General features: G+C 36.1%; 1 long non-coding RNA gene across 2 annotated transcripts in view; it reads left to right on the top strand.

The window, feature by feature from the left end:
- The window catches only part of LOC122680583, a 278,166-nt gene that overhangs the window by 176,380 nt on the left and 86,005 nt on the right, over nt 1-15,781 (top strand). The gene's annotated exons all lie outside the window — the stretch shown is intronic.

The raw sequence follows: 15,781 nt of genomic DNA on the forward strand, positions 1-15,781 counted from the left end.
TCCAATCCACACCCTTGGTCATCATGCCCACTGATGGTTCTACCCAGCACAACTGCCCTCTCAAATGCTTGCCATGTCTCCCAAACAAATCCACATGCAGAGACCACACAGGCTGACTCCCAAAATGCCAGACAGAGGAGACCATTCCAAGTTTAAAATTTTTTTCACCACTTTCAACTCTTTAATTAGTCACTTAAAAATGACAACTCCTGAAGGTGGAGGTGGGTGGCATTGTAATTATTATATTCTAAAACGAATTCCTTTCTGGGTCATACTCTGGGCTCTCGTAGATTTTCCCCTTGATTGATTATATCTGCTAAATGAGTACATGAGGAGCAAGTCTGCAGGAAATAGGCGATAGGTGTAGTATATAGATCATAGATGTTTACACCTGTTTATATCAGTACAGATATAGAGAGGGAGATTATAAAGGGCATAAAGAGGTCTATTACTGACATGAGGGCTGAGGTGCCCATACTATAGACTATGCGAAGGTCGCTTAGTTGCATCCGACTGTCTGCAACCCCATGGACTGTATACGGACTGAATTCTCCAGGTCAGAAACCTCGGATGGATAGCCTTTCCCTTCTCTGGGGGATCTTCTCGACCAAGGGATCAAACCCAGGTCTCCCACATTGCAGGTGGATTGTTTACCAGCTGAGCCACAAGGGAAGCCCAAGAATACTGGAGTGGGTAGCCTATGCCTTCTCCAGGAGATCTTCCCCACCCAGGAATTGAACTGGGGTCTCCTGCATTGCAGGAGGATTCTGTACCAACTGAGCTATGAGGGAAGATTTTTTAGACTATAGTTCCTCAAATTCTAAAAAGACCAGATTCTTGGGACTATAAGGGCTTACATAAATTCAATAAACTTTAGACTTTGAAATTGCTTTGTGTGTGTGTGTGTATACAAATATATACATACACAACTGACCCTTGAGCAACAGGGGTTTAAACTGTGAAGGCCCACTTATATGCAGATACTTTTCAATAGTAAATACTACAGTATTACAACAATATGAGTTTTGAATCCCAAGATGTAGAGCCTGAAATACAGAGGAACCACGTATGCAGAGGGCTGACTACAAGCTATAAGTGGATTTTCAACTTGGCAATGGGTGGGGGCCCCAGTGTCTGCATTATTCAAGGGTCAACTGTATACAGCTATGCTGTTGGAAACAGTAGTATATGAATTATTCCAAAGAACTGACTTCCTATTAGCTAAGGGTTGCATTCCTTTTTAAAAACAACTTGTCCTTTTTTAAAATAACTGTTTTGGAGAAAAATCTAAAACATACCACGTATTTCCTGGTGTTATTTAAGTTAACATTTTTTCAGTGATGGTGATTTGTCTGTCACTGAGTTAATCATCATACCACCTGTACTGTCATTTAATCCCCACTCCCAACATATGCGGTGGGTACTATCACCATTATTTTATCATAGAGTCCGAGGTTTGAAGAAGTTGAGAACTTGGTCAAGTTCTCCTAACTATTAGGAAGGAGTGAATCCAGAATTGAAACTAGTCCTCTGACCACGCTTCCCCCAAACTTGTTTAATAACCTCACTATATTGTCTTTATGAGTGATTTATGTGGCGAGTCTACCTTTTATAATTAAATATCAAGCTGACCTGTATCCTAATAGAGGGGGGCCATCTGGGTTCAAGAATATGATAATGCAATACACACACACACCACACACACACACATATATATGAATATATGTATAAATAAATATGTGTTGTGTTCATCACCCAGTCATATTTGACTGTTTGTGACCCCATGATCTGTAGCCTGTCAGGCTCCTCTGTCCATGGAATTCTCCAGGCAAGAATATTTGAGTGGGTTGCCATTTCCTTCTTCAGGGGATCTTCCTGGCCCAGGAATTAAACCTGGTCTCCTGCATTGTAGACAGATTCTTTACCAATGGTGCTGCTGGGGAAGTCCTGTAAGTAAATATATGTATATGCATATATATATAATATATACACTGTAATATTGTACATTTTTCCTTTTTTGTTGAAGTATAGTTTGTTTACAGTGTTGTATGATTTTCTGATATCCAGCAAAGTGATTCAGTTATACATACATATATGCATCCTTTTTCATATTCTTTTCCATTATGATTTATTATAGGATATTGAATATACTTCCATGTGCTATATAGTAGAACTTTGTTATTTATCTATTCTATATATAATTGTTTGTATCTGCCAATCCCAAGGTAACATGGTACTCTTGAGACAGTACAAATAATCACTGTTTGTACCAGATTCATTGGCCAAAGACTACAATGCTTTGGGGGTTCATGCCATTAAGACTTTGCTTTTCTATGCCCTCTTTTGCTGAGTATATAGCCTTTTGCAGTCAAAAACATGTGGTGTGCAGAGTTAGAAAGATGGTTTTGGTTCTAGCTCTGATGCACAGTAGCAGTGTGGTCTCACTTTCCTCATCTGTAGAATGGGTATAGTACGCCTACTCTCAGGAGGACAGAAAGAGACAGTGTAGCTAAGTGTTTGAGGTCCAGACTGGCCAGCAGTCAGCTCTCCACCAGTGCACGCTGTTATTGTAGCCTATCACTGCTGTCAGCTGGCTAACCATCATTTCTCGCTGCTATCAGTGTTCCTGTTATATCTGGCTGTTTCATGAATTTGTAGAGTCTAATCTGTTGGGGCTTAGAAAACAGTTTTATGTTGGTAACATAGCAGAATGGACTTGTGCAAGATATTGGCACTGAGCTGAGGGTGCAAAGTCAAGCCAGGAACAAAACAAGGGTGGAAAGGCTGAGAAAACATGGACAGCATTCCAAAGCACAGTCCATGCAGCTGAAACAGAATCAGGGACGTGACTGGGGCCAGAGATTGGGGTAGCACAGATACCATGGGAGAGCCAAGGTCCATGGCTCAGTCTGGGGTCACAGGCTGACAGGAGCCAAGCAGAAGATAAAGCACAGAGGCGTGGGGCAGGCCCTGGGAGGACTTCTTGGAGCCAGCAGCTTGGGCTACGGCTCCTTTGGAAGGCTTGGAGCTTTTCCACAAGTCAACTTTGATCCTTTTTGTAGGTGAAACTCTCCAAGACAAGCATCTCTTAATCAGAATATGAACTTTTTAAATCTGAAGTTAAGGTGCATACACACTGAGTCAAAATTGAAGGATGATTTCTTTACATAAAATAAATAAAGAGAAATTTTAATGTGTCCACTTTGCCCAATTTTGATCTCTTTTATTTATCAATAAGTTTTTTAAATTGAAATATAGCTGATTAACAATGTTGTGTTAATTTCAGGTGTATGGCAAAGTGATTCAGTTATATAAGTGTGTGTGTGTGTGTATACTTTTTCAGATTATTTTCCCTTATAGATTATTAAAAAATATTGAGTATAATTTCCTGTGCTATATAGTAGGTCCATGTTGGTTATCTATGTTATATTTACTACTGTGTCTATGTTTATCCCAAATTTTTAATTTATCCCTCCCCCCAGCTTCCCTTTTGGTAACTGTAAGTTTGTCTTCTACATCTGTGCGTTTATTTATGTCTTATGTATATGTTCATTTGTATCATTTTTTTTAGATTCCACATATAAGTGATATCATATGATATTTGTCTTTCTCTGGCTTACTTCATTTAGTATGATAATCTCTAGGTCCATCCATGTTGCTACAAATGGCGTTATATTATTCTTTTTTATGATTGAGTAATATTTCTGTGTGTGTGTGTGTGTGTGTGTGTGTGTGTGTGTATACACATCATGTCTTCTGTATCCATTCATCCAGTGATGGACCTTTAGGTTGCTTCCATGTCTTGGCTATTGTAAGCATTGCTGCAATGACGTTACATGTATCTTTCTGAGTTATGGTTCTCTCTGGATATATGCTCAGGTTTTTAACTAAGTCACAGATAAATAAACTCTCTTGCTCACATGATGTATAAACAGGGTTGCCAGTAAAATAAGGATGCCCAGATAAATTTTATTTTTTAATATAAATGTATTTAATTGGAGGCTAGTTACTTTGCAATATTGTAGTGATTTTGTCATGGGATGGGGAGGGAGGTGGGAGAGGGGTTCAGGATGGGGAACACATGTACACCAGATAAATTTTAATTTCAGAAAAATAATAGATAACTTTTTTAGAATAAGTTTGTTCCAAATATTGCATGGAACATGTTTATGGTAAGAAATTATTCATTATGTGAAATTCAAACAAATTAAGCTGGGTATCTTGCTTCTTTGGCTTTTACTCATTCTAGAAACCATATATATGACTGATTACAGTAACATGAATAGTAGTTAAAATTATTAAGCACTTTCAGGAGTAGTGATAATAAATAAATAATAATGGGCATTATTTTATTTGTTATAGCTGATAAGCTAAGTACAATTATTATTCTCATTTTATCAGTCATGAAACGGGGACTTGAAAGATTTTTTTTCTAATAGTTTGCAAATAGCAGGACTAGAATTCAGACTCAGATCTGTCTGATCCCAGAGCCTTAAGTAACACACACAAGCGCATGTGCACACACACACACAATCATCCATTTAATTCCACACACATTATGTAAATTTGTGACAGAGAAGGTAAATACGTGTGTGTTGGCTTTCTGTGATATTTGGATTGTGGTTACAATCATCATTCATTATACCTGACATTATACCTGATGCCATACTCACAAAATGCCATCATTTTATTTCTCAGTATGTTTTCTCTGATCAAAACGATAAAACCCATTTCTGATTGCTCAAATTCAAACAGATGTGTTACTAGATTTTCTTGGAAGATGCTCATTTTCCTGTGTAGTTTGAGGCTGTGTCCAGGTAACTCAAAGAAAGCTCTGCAATGATGGGTCCCTACAATACTTCATAGCGACAATCTCACTTTCTTACTCGTTTTTGTTAAGAATCTAGTCTGGGGAACTCTGTTGGGCAAGCATCAGTTTAATGCAGATAGATTGGCCACTTTCCAGGAGCTAATTGTTGGCAATTCTCCCTTGCTATTAAATATTAAGTATTGCAAGTAGTTGAAGCTAATAAAACCACTTAAGAATATGGATGTCATGTAATATATAACACCTAGTGATGGAGGTATAAAGCCATGTTGGTGCTCAGTCTTCTGTATCTTTTGGGAGTTGGGGATTTTGGCTTATTTACCACAACTGGCCTCTTTTAAATAGTTACTTAATCATTGGAAACCAAACTGCTACCATGTAAGTTGGGAAACTCCATTGATTTTTATTTTTTATTTTTTTTCCATTTATTTTTATTAGTTGGAGGCTAATTACTTTACAACACTGTAGTGGTTTTTGTCATACATTGACATGAATCAGCCATGGATTTACATGTATTCCCCATCCCGATCCCCCCTACCACCTCCCTCTCCACCCGATCCCTCTGGGTCTTCCCAGTGCACCAGCCCTGACACTTGTCTCATGCATCCAACCTGGGCTGATGATCAGTTTCACCCTAGATAATATACATGTTTCGATGCTGTTCTCTCGAAACATCCCACCCTCGCCTTCTCCCACAGAGTCCCAAAGTCTGTTCTGTACATCTGTGTCTCTTTTTCTGTTTTGCATATAGGGTTATCATTACCATCTTTCTAAATTCCATATATATGCGTTAGTATACTGTATTGGTCTTTATCTTTCTGGCTTACTTCACTCTGTATAATGGGCTCCAGTTTCGTCCATCTCATTAGGACTGATTCAAATGAATTCTTTTTAATGGCTGAGTAATATTCCATGGTGTATATGTACCACAGCTTCCTTATCCATTTGTCTGCTGATGGGCATCTAGGTTGCTTCCATGTCCTGGCTATTATAAACAGTGCTGCAATGAACATTGGGGTGCACGTGTCTCTTTCAGATCTGGTTTCCTTGGTGTGTATGCCTAGAAGTGGGACTCCTGGGTCATAAGGCAGTTCTATTTCCAGTTTTTTAAGGAATCTCCACACTGTTCTCCATAGTGGCTGTACTAGTTTGCATTCCCACCAACAGTGTAAGAGGGTTCCCTTTTCTCCACACCCTCTCCAGCATTTATTGCTTGTAGACTTTTGGATAGCAGCCATCCTGACTGGCGTGTAATGGTACCTCGTTGTGGTTTTGATTTGCATTTCTCTGATAATGAGTGATGTTGAGCATCACGTTCACTGTCACCTCTTCAGTTGTTATTAACTTCTATTGGCAAAACAGGCTAGAGTCATTTCCTATTAAAGTGACTAAGGCAATCATATAAAAGCCTGTCAAATAATACCCAGCAAATGTATTCCTTATTGCGTTTAACAGTAAGGATTTAAGGCAATTCAGAAGCTCATTATCATTAGGTAAGGGGTCATTATCTCAGGAGATACTATAGAGAAATGTTAGTTTTGAAATAATTAAAAAAATTAAATATATTAAAAAAGAAATTGTGTTAGCTAATTCCTCTAAAAACAAAAGCAGTGGAAAAACTTAATCATTAAAAAAGAGATTCAGTCTTTTTTTTGCCTACATGATATATCCATATTCATTTGTGCCCATTTATGCAAAAGCAAATCAGTATTCCAGTTATCATTCATTGCTATTTGCCTTTTTAAATAGGCCACAAGAAAAAAAAAAAAACAGAGTTTTATCTCTTGAGCTCTGGTTTCATATTTGGAAATATAGGCAATTGAAATAATTTTCAACTAATTAAGTCTTATTGTATAGAAACATTCAAATGATTCTTTGGATATTTCACTCTTCATCTGGATATTTGGGTTTTATGTCAGTATAGTCTCAGCTTGAATATACTGTGATAAACTTTGGCAGGATGCAGCGATCTGTCATTTGACATACAAGTGTTTGAAGGGAAATTAGTGTGTCCGTTTCTTTGATGCAAAAATCTGACTGGGATCTGGGGCAGCTGTGTGAAATCTTCAAAATAAATCATCAAAGTATAGAATTTAGGAAGTCGTGATAAAAGAAAAGTAATTTCTTATATTCTCTAGGTACCAAGTAAGCCAAAGTGTCTTGAAATTTGTAAGCTTGATTGTCAGGGGGTTAGGAAGATGTGTGGCCCTATGAAGCACAAGCTGGAAGCAAGATTGCTGGGAGAAATATCAACAATCTCAGATATGCATATGATATCACCCTTATGGCAGAAAGTGAAGAACTAAAGAGTCTCTTGATGAAAGTGAAAGAAGAGAGTGAAAAAGTTGGCTTAAAGCTCAACATTCAGAAAACTAAGATCATGGCATCTGGTCCCATCACTTTATGGCAAATAGATGGGGGAACAGTGACTGACTGAGCAATTAATACATGCTTATTCTTGGTTTCTAGTCAAGAATGCTTTTTTACTTAATGTCTCTAAAAACTTATACTAACATAGCTACACCATCTTTATTTTGGTTACTATTTGCATGCACATCTTTTTCTGGCCTTTCGCTTTCAATGATCAGTGTCCCATATTTTGTTAGAACATGTGCTTGTATTGTTCTTTGTTTTTACTTTTCATAATCTGGGAATATTTCATTAATATATATTTAATTGCTGTATATTTGAGTTTATATTTACCATCTTTGTGTTTTTAAAATTAGTTCTACCTATTTTTTGTTCTCATTTCCTTTCTTTTATTTTCCTCTTTTCAGGTGAAATCATTTTTAAAATTATCCCTCTATTACCTCTGGTAATTTGGTAGTTATGTATTGTTTTTCTATCTATTTACTATTTACTTTGAGATTACAAGATGCATACCTTTCTTAATATAGTCAAGCTATAAGATATAACGTTACCATTCCCCATTGTTGCTTGGAATTTAGACCATGTAAATTCCATTTATTCATTTTGTGTGTTATTGCCATAATTTTAATTCTGTATATATACTTAAACCTAAAAGAAATTATTATTATTTTGCTCAGTCCATATTGTTACACTTGCTACATGGTTATCATTTCCACTGTTCTTCATTTCTCACTGAATATGGGGTCATCTTTTTTTGCTAAAGATATCTCTTTAGTGTTTTTTTTTAGTGCAAATCTCTGGATTTTTACCCCCATTGTGTATAGAATTTTAGGTGGGCAGATATGATTTGTGTACCTTCAAGATGTCATATCATTGTTTTGGAGCTCTCATCCTTTGTGTTGAAAATCACTTGTTAGTCTTACTGTTTCCGGTTTTAGTAATGTATATCCCCCATGCCCCACAACCCTCTACATCTCTTGGTACTTCCAGATTTTCCCTTTGTGTTTGATTTTTAGTAGTGTAATCATGATGTGTAGAGATTTCACCTTCCTCAATTTTATCCTGATAGTGTGAGGAGAGCTTCATGTATCTCTAACTTGCTGACTTCCCTTAATCTTTTTCTCTTTAAGCATTGCTTTGCTTGACTCTCTCTCTTTTCCTTCTGTTCTCTGATAATATAAGTTGGACATTTTAATTGCTTTTCTTATATATATTTCTTTATTTTTAATCTTTTTTATTCTTCTGTGTTTCAGTATGAAAATTTTTGAACTGTGTTTCAGTTCACCAGTTAACTACTATTCTCTGTCTAGACTGCTGTTACGTCCTCTTATCAAGTTTGTGATTTTCATTATTGCATTTTAACTTTCTATAACTTCCATTTGACTTTTTTTGAGAATTTAAATAGTCTGGTGAAATTTTCCATTTTTTCATCTATTTTCATCTTTCTATTTTCTCGAACATAATGGTCAGGATACTTGGGATGTCCTAGTTTGACAATTTCAATATCTGGACAACCTGTGGATCTCTTTTGATTAACTATTTTTCTCTTGTGTGAGGTCAGATAGTTATGGGTTGGTCTTTTGTTTTTGTTTTTTGGCATACATAGTACTTTTAAATTCATTGTCTGATGTTCTATATGAAAAGTGTAAAGACTTGCTTATGTCATCTTCCTCCAAGAGCAGAAAGAGTGGATTCCTTCAATCCAGTCAAAAGTTAAAAGTCAAGGCTGTATTATAGTTTTTATGAGGCTGCATCTGGGTCTCTGTTCAGAGGGTGTAGCTCCTAGGGAATTCCAATTGCAAGCCCAGTATCTTCACTTGGGTCCCTGTATTGTGTGGGGTATCCAAAACTCGAGTCCCTGCCTCCTAAGTACTGTGACATTGTTAAAAACTCTCTTTGTTTTTTGAAGACACTCTACTTGGCTTCTTAGTTTCCTTTCCCCACATAGCAGCAGAAATGAGTCAGTGTCATAAAGGGAAACCAGTAGAGTGTGGATGTTGTTCTCTGGCGCTCCATTGTCCCTGGAATCCCAGCTCAATCTCTGTGTCTCTTCAGCCTTGTGGGATGGTCAGAATTTCTGCTGGTTTTTCTACCTCTTTCAGGGACATCTCTTTGGCCTTTTCCTGGATCCCAGCCTTTTGTTCCATGCTCTAAAATAGCAAGGGCACCAAGGCGTAAAACACTGCAAAATATCCACTTGCGTACCTGAGCTATATCTCTCTCCCCAGGATCTTGGACTTTCATCCCCTGGTTGCTGTTAGCAGCAATCTGGGGCCCAGACTTATCCTTTGGTTCAGCTTTTCTTTTTTGGTTTAACAGACACTTTGTCTGCTTCCAGATGCTCCATCTTTCCCATCATGAATCCTAACCTTCCCAGATAGAACAACATCAAACCCACAAACAATTTAGTACCTTCAAGAAGCAATATATGAGAATAATAATATTTTATTTATAATTCATATGACATGACAAGTAAAATAAACAAATGAGGATATAATGAATCTCAACAACAGCATTAATTAAATAGAAGTAATAGTTGAACGTTTAACTCTATATCCTAATAACAGAGAATGTTCCTTCTCTTCAAGTCTCTGTGGATTGTTTCCCAAAATTGTCTAGATGAGCACAAGGAGAGTCTCAATAAATCCTAAAACATAGAAGTATTGCAGATAATATTCTCTGACTATAAAGCAGTAAAAATAGAAATTTATAAGAAAAAACTGAAGTCTGAAGTTCTAATTTCTTTCTTAATTGTGGTTTTAACTCTAGTAATGAAGAGGAAAGATAGGCCAAAATTTCATAGTTGGAAAGTAAAAATAAGATTTTAGATTCAAAAAATCTATGCTATTAATTCATGACAGAAACTGATTAGAGAAAAGATTATAACCATAAATCTTTAGGTTACACAGAAAGAAGAAATTCAATTAATATTACTAGATATTCAGATGAGTATTTTTAAATTATGGCAAAATTTATTTTAAAAGTATGAAGGAATCAAAAATAGCATAAATTAATAATACATTAGAAACAATAAATAAATTCTAAAAATGATTGATAAACAGTAATAATAAAATAGATAACCTATTTGCCTAGGTCTCAAGCAAAGAAAACCAGAGAAAGTACAAGGACACAAAATTAGAAATGGCAAGGATAGAACCAGTGATAAAGTAAATTAATAGAATGGCTTATACTTTACTGAAAAAAGCTATATTCTTACACTCCTCAGTTTCTCTTACATACCATTTACAATTCCTCAGTAAATCCACCATTTAAACCTGAATATACCCCAAATCTGATCACATCTCACCATCTTCCCTGCTACCTCTTCTTTTCAATCACCACCATTTCGCCTCTACCATTTCCCTCTGCACCCTACCCTTAGCATTCTGCTCTCCAATATTTTCTCCACGAAACAGCCAGATGTATAATTTTTAAATAACAAATTATGTCATTTTCCCTCACAAAGTTCAACTTTGCTTTCCCATATCTCTCAGAATAGAATGTAAAACTCATAAGATACTATGTGGTCCTTCTTGCTACATTAGCCAACTGATCACTGAATCTCTGAGCAGGTTCCTTACTCAGGTCCTTTTCACTTGCTGTTCCTGCTTCTCTCCTCTCCCTAGATATTGAAATTGCTCACTTCCTTTTATCATTCAGGCCAAAGTTTAATAACTACCCAATTTAAATGATAACTGGTCTTTACCCCTGTCATTCTCTAGTCCCTTGCCCTAATTTATTTTTCTCCCATGTATTTATAACCACTTAACATACTGCATATTTAATTTTTAACCTCCTTTTTTTTATTTACTAGAATATGAACTCCAGGAGAACAAGAAAATTGTCTGTTTTGATCATTGCTCTTTGATTTGGGTTTCGATTAATGCCTAGCATGTATTAGTACTTGATAATTATTTATTGAATAAATTAATGAATGATATGATTTAACTTAGAACTGGAAAGCCTTCAGAAAATCCACTGAAAAGCTTTTGCAAACAGTAAGAGAATTTAGAAAGGTTTCAAAGTTAATATAGTAATAGCAAAAGAGACCTATCTATTAATAGAAAATAAGTTTATTAATGCATAGGACTCCAGTGATGGGCATAGAGAAAGATTTGAAAGAAGGAAGAAATACATCTTATTCTTGACTAAAGAGAAAATAGTGAAGATGTCAGTTTTTCTTGAACTTAACCCACAATCTTAATATAATACTAATTAAAATATGTATATTTAGACAATAACTTGACCAGGTCTTTCAGGAGTAAATTTTTACTGAAAAATAATCAATTGATAATAATTAGGAACATTCTGAACAGATAAAGAATAATGGTTAGAACTAGATCTATCAGATATTAAACTTGAAGTTAAGCTATTATAACATAAAAAATGAGGTACTGGTAAAGAAATGGGGAATCATGGGGACTTCCCTGGTGGTCCAGTGGTTAAGGCTTTGCCTTCCAATGCAGGGGGTGAGGGTTTGATCCCTGGTCAGGGAGCTAAGATCCCACATACCTTACAATAAAAAACTAAAACACATAACAGAAATTATATTGTAACAATTTAGAATCACCATAAGAAAGCATAGGAATTTTTTATGAGCTCAGATGTCATTTCTAACTATCATGAAATTAAAGGAAAGGAAAAGATGGATGATGTATTAACTATTTACAAATTTTAAAGTTTTAAATCGCAAATAACCATAAACAAAGTCAAAGACAAATGATGAAGTGGGAAAAATTATTTGTAACATATATGACAAACAAAAAGCTAATCTTTCTTGCAATACACTGAACTAAAAAAAAGTCCTCTATAAAACAGCAAAGTACATGAAAGGATATTTCATTCAGAAAAGAAAAGAAATACAAGCAAATGTATACACAAACATATGAGAAGAGTCTCTTCGTTTCTGATTTTAAAATGCTAATTAAACAAAAAGCATGATAAACATTTTAAAATTAAATAACCCAACCTTTTAGAGGGTAGTTTGGAAAAATGATTCAAATTTAAAGCCACATGTTATTTGATTCAGAGACTTCCTTTCTAAGAATTTATCTTATAGAAATCTTCCCATAAGTCTGCAAAGGTGTTTTGCAGGGGCAATTACAGGGTCATGTGCAATCATAAATAAATAGAAGCAACTTAAATATCTATTCATAAAGTCTGAATAGTACATAACAGTATAAGTGATATGTACTGCAACATGGATGAACTTTGAAAACATTAAGCTATTGACAGAAGGTCATATATTATATGTTTCCATTTATATAAGATATCCAGAATTGGCAAATCTGTAGAGGCAGAATTTAGGCTAAATAGCTATCAGGGGCTGTGGTAGGATGGAGGAACTGGGGCATGAAAACTAAGAAATACGAGGCTTCTTTGGGTCGTAACACAAATGTTCTTAAATTGATTGTGATGATGAATGCACTGTTCTATAAACATACTAAAAGCCATTGAGTTGTCCACTTTAAGTGGAGGAATTATATGATATGTGAGCTGTGTTTCATAAAGCTGGAAAAAATATCACAAAACAGTATCTAAAAAGTAATAGTATATCAATACAATGGAATATTATGCAGTCAGTAAAGGGAATGCAAGATGCATTGTTGAGAAAAATATGGAAGGTAAATTGTTAAAGAAAAGTATGTTGCAGAACAGTTTGTATATAGGAGTCCATTTTTTGGTAACAAAAGTAAGTTAACCTGGGCTTATCATGCATAGATAATTTCTGGATAGAAACACAAGAAATTATTAACAATTTTTGCTTCTGGGGACTGGGACTGGTGTTCAGTAATGGAGGGGTATTTTTTTTTTATTATATTTTCCTCTATACCATTTGAAAATTTTTATGAATGTGTATCTGCCTGTTTGATTAATTTTTTCAAAATATCTTAAAATTATATGGAAATACTGACTTTCAAGTTTAATATGAACTGGTCATTTATTTCCTTCACCCTTATTCTTTATATAGAAATAAATTTCAGTATTCCTCATGTATATGGAAAAAGCCTGGTTTAAAAATATAAAAATCAGATGATGTAAATAGAGAGATATGCTAAAAATTGCTAGGGCAGAGAATGGTCTCTGTGGCTCTTGTTCAAGTTTACACATAATGCCAGATAGTTTTTAAAAGACTGGATGTTCTCTAGGTCTTGTATATATTGTCTTGCCTAAGAGCACTCTCTTAGAGCTGAACATTAGCAACTAAGGTCATCAGGGGACTGTAAGATTCCAATAAAGATATCTCTTGTTTATATCAGAGTCCCCGATGTCAAGTGGTACACAATCCAGAGGAGCCACAGGAGACATGGATTCAATCCCTGGGTCAGAAAGATCCCCTGGAGAAGGAAATGGCAACCCACTCCAGTACTTTTGCCTGAAAAAGCCCATGGACAGAGAAGCATGGCAGGCGACAGTCCAAAGTGTCCCAAAGAGTTGGACACGACTGAGCAACCATGCATGCATGCACCTAACTCTGAGAGAAGGTTTTTCACTTCCTCTTTTGTTCATTTAATCAACCAATACATACTGAGTGCTTGCTTGAGCAAGATATGGGGCAGACCATGAGGATGTAGTGGTGAGCAATAATCACACTTATATTTCTTGAGCCATTAGTCATAGCATGGTACCAAGCACTTCACTTATAGTATCTCTTTTATTCTCACAATAATCCTGTGATGTGGACAATGTCATTATACATGAACATTTTTATTTTATTTTTAATTGAAGTATAGTTGATTTAAAATGTTTCAGGTATTATAGCAATGTGATTCAGTTATACATATATTTCATATTCTTTTCCATTATAGATTATTATAAGATATTGAATGTAGTTCCTTATGCAGTGCAGTGGTCCTTATTGTTTATTTATTTTTTTAAAAATTTTTTATTTTATTTATTTATTTTTTTTATTAGTTGGAGGCTAATCACTTCACAACATTTCAGTGGGTTTTGTCATACATTGATATGAATCAGCCATAGATTTACACGTATTCCCCATCCCGATCCCCCCTCCCACCTCCCTCTCCACCAGATTCCTCTGGGTCTTCCCAGTGCACCAGGTCCGAGCACTTGTCTCATGCATCCCACCTGGGCTGGTGATCTGTTTCACCATAGATAGTATACATGCTGTTCTTTTGAAACGTCCCACCCTCACCTTCTCCCACAGAGTTCAAAAGTCTGTTCTGTATTTCTGTGTCTCTTTTTCTGTTTTGCATATAGGGTTATCGTTACCATCTTTCTAGATTCCATATATATGTGTTAGTATGCTGTAATGTTCTTTATCTTTCCGGCTTACTTCACTCTGTATAATGGGCTCCAGTTTCATCCATCTCATTAGGACTGATTCAAATGAATTCTTTTTAACGGCTGAGTAATATTATATAGTAATGAGCATCTGTTAATCCAAACTCCCACATTATCCCTCCCCCTGGTTTTCCCCTTTAATAACCTTAGGATTGTTTTCTGTGTCAGTGAGCCTATTTTTATTTTGTCACTAAGTTCATTGGTATCATTTTCTAAGATTTCACATATAAGTGATGTCACTTGATATTTGTCTTTGTATGACTTACTTCATTTAGTATGATCATTACTAGTTCCATCCATATCGCTGCAAATGGCATTATTTCATTCTTTTTCTATGGCTGAGTTATTATTATACTTTTTAACAGAAGAGGAAATCAGGGTTTCAAGAGATTGATTAGGTTGTTCAAGATTACATAGTTAATAAGCAATGACCTTGGGGTTTGAACCCAGGAAATCTGACTCCAGATTTCCAGAAATTTGTGCGTCTAAATATTATGTGCTGCCTATAATAGTGCCGGTAATCTCACTGTGAGAGAAGGGAATCCCTCCAGTCTGTCACTACTGCTCAACAGGCAGGAGTAGCTACCGATATTGCTAACATGGAGGAGAAAGACAGATATTTTCCCTGCTCTTTTTCCGTTAGCAGATTTTTAAATGAAGTATCTACTGTACACCCGATCCTTCTCTAAGCCCTGAGACTCTAGTGGTGGAGGAGACTGATCCCTGCTCATAGGCATTTGCAGCCTAGTAGGGGAGACAATCTAAACCAGGGGTACCCAACCTTGGGGACCTAATGCCTGCTGATCCAAGGTGGAGCTGATGTAGAGAAAATAGAAATAAAGTGCACAATAAAGATAATGCAATTGAATCATCCCACCCACATCCCCCACCACCCCATCCATGGACAGAGTGTCTTCCAGAAAACCTATCCCTATGTCAGAAAGGTTGGGGACAGATGGTCTAAAGAGGTAAAATGCAAAAGTAAAACAACCAATACATTGAGATAGGAAAGATCTCAATTACTCAGTCAAATAGCACTGACTTGTTGGAGACTGGAAATCTGGTAAGACTCTGAGTAGTGGACAGTGGCCAGGAGAGTAGCATGACCTCAAACCCATTTCCTTTCCCTTACTGGGCACCAAGCGGAAACATTCCCCAGGCCCCTTGACAATTATATGGGACCAGTGGAATTGGGGGCAAAATTAACACGCTCCTCTTTGAGACCTGGTGTCACGTCGCCACTGTGATGCTCTACACATTCTTCCATCCTCTCTCTGC

The sequence above is a fragment of the Cervus elaphus genome, chromosome 22, assembly GCF_910594005.1.
Source record: "Cervus elaphus chromosome 22, mCerEla1.1, whole genome shotgun sequence".
In the NCBI taxonomy this organism is placed as follows: domain Eukaryota; kingdom Metazoa; phylum Chordata; class Mammalia; order Artiodactyla; family Cervidae; genus Cervus; species Cervus elaphus.